At 37.7% G+C, this 6,000-nt stretch overlaps 1 protein-coding gene across 2 annotated transcripts in view; it reads right to left on the minus strand.

Moving 5' to 3' along the window:
• The window catches only part of gcgrb (glucagon receptor b), a 55,613-nt gene extending 50,191 nt beyond the window's left edge, over positions 1 to 5,422 (minus strand). For both annotated transcript variants that reach the window (XM_005950328.2, XM_005950327.2), the window contains exon 1: positions 5,092 to 5,422. The gene's annotated coding sequence lies outside the window, so the exon portion shown is untranslated. The remainder of the gene's footprint in view (positions 1 to 5,091) is intronic.
• Between the last annotated feature and the right edge of the window lie 578 nt (positions 5,423 to 6,000).

Genomic DNA, 6,000 nt, shown 5'->3' on the forward strand with positions numbered 1-6,000 from the left:
TCCATATTCAATTCAAAATCTTAGTATAATGGCAAATAAAGCATGGTCATAAAAAGCAATTGCTATTAGTACGGCTGGGCCATATCATACCGTTCACGGTAATACCGGTATAATGTTAGGCAATGAAAATGAGAAAAAATGAGAAAATGAGATATCGCGATAGAATATGGGTAAAACACACGCGCAGTGCCTTTGTGTTCATATACACATGGCGGAAAAAGCACGGCAGCGACAGAGAATGAGAAGGGCGAAAGCGTATCGTTTTTTGGTTTTTTTTACGGGTTGTACGGAAGCCCCAAACGCAATTTCATTGTTCTTTGACAATGACAATAAATAAATACTTGACTTGACTTGACTTGAACCATGTTTACAATTGGTTTGTAAACATGATGTAACTTCAGTGGTGTGGAACTGGTTTGACTTTCGTCCGGCAGATGCACACCAAAGCACATTTTTTGGTAGAGCATGCAAGCGGGCCGTCGTTATTACCGAACCAATTTTATGTGGTACGCGGCGCTCAAAAATCTTTCAAAAAATGTTTTAGTACGACTTTGCTAAGCTACGAAGCCGCACCGCTTGATGGATTGTCGGAGAATTACGGCTACCGTAGTCAGGAGCCTCGCAGAGTGATACGTACTGTGCTTTAACATAATATTACCGCATTGTGTGTATATAACCAATTTTCAAGTTTTGTGGGTATTATGCATGGTTACGCTCAGGATATATATATATATATATATATATATATTGTACATATATTTATTAGTTTCAGATGTAGCCATTCTTGTATTTTGCTTGTTTACATTATTGTATTTTGCACAACTCTGTTGCTTGTGAAGCTCGCACACAAGAATTTCACTCACATGTGCTGTACCAATGTACCTGCACATGTGATGTGACAATAAAAGTGATTTGATTTGATATGTCGGCCAATTTCCACTGGAAATGCCTTTTTGTTAAACTGTCAGCAAGGAATTTGCATTTGCACTGTTAAATTTTTATATAACTTTAATGCACATAAAAAACAGCTGCTTGTTTAAGTGAAAATACATTGATGGGTTTTTTTTGCACTAATAAAGTTAATGAGTTATTTAGTATTTTGTCTCACATTAATTATATTGTCAGTAATATCGTTTTTGCATTTCATGATAAATATTTTTGGCCATATTGCCCTGCCCTAGCTATTAGTTTCAGCTGTATTTTATATTTAGCCAACAAAAGCTAACTAATATCTTGTGAACACTTTCATGACAGCATGAAAATGTTAGCATTCAGCTTAGGTACAACTATAATAGCGTAAGTCCAACAAGAAAAGTTCAAGCTTCACGCTCCATCATTTTTTATCAAATTTTAACAATAAAACACTGCATCCCACAACCGCACAAAGTAAACTGATGCATGTCTAAATCTGTTAAGAAAACGCAGACTGTCCCACCTGTATGCATATGGATCACACCTCCCGAACCAATAAGATTTGAAAAGAAAGCAAAATCACACAAGTAGGAGCTGAATGTATGTCTGGGCAGGTAACATGGCCAGTGTGTGCAGGTGGTGGCGTGATTATACTGAATGTGAACGAACCTTAAGTCTTATTTAGCTCCATTGATACTGACTCAGAGTTGCATGTTTAGAATAGCTAAAAAACTTAATCGGCTTTGTATGTAGCCCTAGCTTCATTCTTGGAGTACTTCCCGGGAAAATATCAAGGATCATATCAGCCATCACTCACTGAATGCAGTCCCTAAGCATGAAATCACTTGAGTTGCAACACTGACACCCACACACTGTTCCTGCCACGCAGACAGAAAAAGCAATCAAGGTATGACGGTTAGGATATGACATTCCAGGGAGTAAGCGCTGATTTTCTACACAATTGGCATGCTGTGACATGGGGTGATAGTGGCAAATCCTAACAAATCACTCTGTCAAACCACAACTGCACAATTTACATCTGTGGTTTACAACCTTCACAGCCTTTATATCTTGGGGTAGTTAGTTGGGATTGGGAGTAAAGTGGTCTCTGCCACTTAGTATGGATATCATACTAAAGAGAAACAGAGCACAGGGTTGCATTGCTTAAGAAGAACGGAAGAATAGAGCAACAAATGTTAAGCCTGTTAAAAGTCCAGGAATCCATAGAAATCTCCAAGCATGGAAAAAAACATAAATATAATTGACTTGTAGATACAAGTAAATGCCTAACATATGTCATTATCTGAAAGAATTGTGAGACTACTTGAGTATTTATAGGTGTAGTTTGTGAAGAGTTTTTATAGCAATCATTTCACAGCCTCACAGTCACATTCACTGTTTTCATAGTAAAAATGTCCTTGAGATGTGTTGCTATGTACAAGAGAGTGTGTTTGTACAACTTCAGGGCTAGACCTCTAAATATCACACACCGAAAATATGTTTAACTTGACTTCCACTGAGAAAGATGACGAGGTCCATACACTGACAAGATTTGGACAACTGTGCAGTGGATTTTAAACTAAGCATTTAAGATGTGATTGTAGGGCAGCCTTTCAGAGTTTAGCAAACATAATGTATTAACAAACGCCAATGCTGCCAGTGGAAACAATGAACTAGTGTTTTTTGATGATGTACAGAGCTGCCGTCTCTGGTCTGATTCAGACAAATGCTGTGAAAATGAATAATGAACCAAAGCATACTGTGGAAGCAAACCACACCCAGACTTGCTCAAGGCAAAGAAAAGGAATGGGATAGATGATCAGGTGACCATCTATAGCTAAACTGGTCATCTGATCGCAACCCAAAAGAACATACTTTTCAGATATTGAAGAGAAAACTGAAGGTAGATACCCACAAACATAAATTATTAATGCAATGCTTTTTAAAAAAAACAACAACTTTGATCTGAAGCTGAAAGACTGCACTTCGATCACATCTTGATTGTCTGAATTAAAATCCACTGTTGTGTTGTACAGAGGCATAATTACACAACGTTTGCCATGCTTATGGACCTAACTGTACCTTCTAGCAGTACAGAAGGGTTTATTAAATTAAATAAAATCAGTCTTATATCATAAATGACTCAAAAGGTTCCATGTAAAATCCAACTGATGAGATTTCCCCGGTCTTGGGTTGCAAACCCTTTCTGTCTTTGACTATTGATTGAAAACGTTCTGCCAGTGAAGCCCTAAGACTTTAACATCGATGATTGCCGCAGGTGGAAATGGTTAATGGATAAATATCCTTAGCTTACTTCACCTGCTTTCATGTTTGTAGATCAGTGTCTGTGAATCAATATCTGTCCTTTATAAATCTTCCCTGCATACAGTTGGCCCATCCTGACCAGGCAAATCAAATCTCTGGCCATCATACCATTACAAAAGAGTGGTCTGATGTCTGGGTGAAAGCACCGAGCCCTCAGCCAAGACATTTCTTTTTTATTGAAAAGGGGAAAAAAACATATAAGAGGGCAAGAAGACACAAGAGGAGAGAAAAGGTTCCATTTTTAAGAAATTGGATGCAAGCATCAGAACAAACATGGGGTATTTTGTGTTCAGAAGACTACAATTCAGAGCAGGTCTATCTGTGCATAGAATATATGGTGTTAAGGATGGATGAAATGAATACAGTGTTCTTGTGACTGAAAGTAGCCAGTCATAACCTAATCTAAAATGCCCCCGGGACAAGAGTCCAAGTTGGCTTCTCTAAGGGCAAACCAATCGGTGTGCAGAGCGTTCAGGCGCAAACACAAATAAAAAATACATCAAATACAATAACCATGAAAAGCATTTATATAACTATTTTCTTTTCTTTCTTTCTTTCTATTTTCCTTCTAAATAGGATCAGACAATTACAATACATAACCATACTAAAATGTATCCTATTACAGCTATAAAAAGCTTTGACTGTTTTGTGAGGTCATTATATAATTTAAATTGCAGTCACAGTTTTCTATTTAGTTGTAATGCTCTTCTTTTTTTAATATCACAGTCAAGGAAATGATCACAAAAAGCTCAACATTAGACCCTTACAGAACTACAACACTGACTGGTTTATCTGTATAGGGGCACTCTTAGCCTCCACTGACATATTGCACTATGAGCTCTGTCTGAAGCTGCATTAGACAGCTGCGATGAAAGCTGTAAATTACCTGGCAGATATTGGCTAAGGTCTGACGATTTTTACTGTCACGTTTTTCTTTTTTAATCAAGTGATTACATAAGAACAATAAATTTACGGTTAAAGAGAAGACACCTTACTTGTTGATGTTACATGGTCCTTAGCTGCAGATGAAAAATGTTAGGAAACTGGAACTTTTTAGGCACATACAGCAATAACATTGCCGTAAAGCAAAAGGAAATATAAATACGTCTCATATACAACATACATCTTTGCAGTTTTGTGTTAATGCAAAACACTAAAACTTGCTTTGCTGGAAGAGCTTGTCTACTTCATGGCTTTGCTAGAGATATTTATCACAACTCAACTTTTCCACAATCCGATTTAAGTGATCACGGACCTTTCGTTCCACATTAACAAACCACACGAGATAAACTAACACTGGCATTTCATATTATTTAGTTATCTGATGTCCCATCCCTTTAGAACAGCCCAAATTAACTGGTCCGAATTTATATTAAAGGCTATCTGTGCTTCCGATGATAACTGACGGAAGAAGAGGCACATTTAACAAGGTTTGCCAGTCCCTTCATGTGCCCGGCGCACTCACATATCCTTGAGAATCAGTCATACAAGAGCACAGAGGCGTGGAAGACAAGAAGGACTTTGTGAATGACAAGAAGGATTGCAACTGTGTAAATGCATTCAATAAGAACAGTCCTAACACTTTAAAAGCAAAAAGGAAACAATCACCTAAAGCCTCAGCTTGTAGAACACTTCTAAAAGCTGAGCTTCACATTTCAGTCAATGATGCCGGAGAAAAATGATGCCGGCTCCAAAAAAATAAATGAATAACACTTAAACAATGTCCCTCAACAGAGAAACTCGCGTGTGACAACCAGAATTTTCAGTCATCACTTTCTGTGATGACAGAAACCAGAAAATCAGATAAACAGTGCGAACTCCAACCAGTTTGTTTTCTTTTCTATTTTTTTTTACCTATGCTTCCAGACCTCCTCTTGCGCTCTTGGCACCCCCACACTGCCCGCTGTTCATCCGGCCCATCACAGCAGGTAGGTCCACAGCAGACAGACTATGTATTACAGTGTCCAGAGGCAGATTTATAAAGTAAGAACGAAAAAACAACCTGTGAGTTCTCAAATTAGCTCTAGTCCAGTTAAGCAGCACTGGGTCTTTTTGTTTGTTTCACTCTTGATGTCTGTAAATCACTTTTTAAAGTAAATGTCGCTCTCTTTGCAGTGCGGTCCGCTGTGCGCTGTACTCAACGCTGCGCTCTTAATGGCGCTCCGCGCTCCTGTATTTCACAGAAAGCGATGTAGAACAAGGACTCCAACTTCCGGTGTCAAGTTTCAAAATACAACTCCACATGATGAACGGCAGGAACAATGTATGTGTGTTTCTATACCTGAGTCAGTCTGTATAAGCACAAGCACTATCAGAATTGTAATAATTTCGGTGGTGACATTTATTTACCCATATAAATAAAAATGATTAGACTTTAACAAATGAATGTGGCAATAGAAGGTGATTTAACATTAGGTGCACGAATAAAATGAGCAGGAAAAAAGATGCTGGAGGAAAAAAGGCCTGCGGGGAAACTATAATGAATCAAAGTTATTAAGTAACAGGTCAAAATGCTACACTAATATATCACAACTCCAAAAAGTTAAATATGCTCCTGCCTTATGTGAGAGGTTTACTTGAGTTATCATGTAGGACTGTGTATGTTGTGTCTAAGCAGACTTCACAAAATCTGCTTCACATCTATTGTATATTAAGTTTGATTTCAGCTTTAATTTATAGATAGATAGATAGATAGATAGATAGATAGATAGATAGATAGATAGATAGATAGATAGATAGATAGATAGATAGATAGATAGATAG

Source organism: Haplochromis burtoni, unplaced genomic scaffold, assembly GCF_018398535.1.
Source record: "Haplochromis burtoni strain Fernald_Lab_line unplaced genomic scaffold, NCSU_Asbu1 Contig_769, whole genome shotgun sequence".
Lineage (NCBI taxonomy): Eukaryota > Metazoa > Chordata > Actinopteri > Cichliformes > Cichlidae > Haplochromis > Haplochromis burtoni.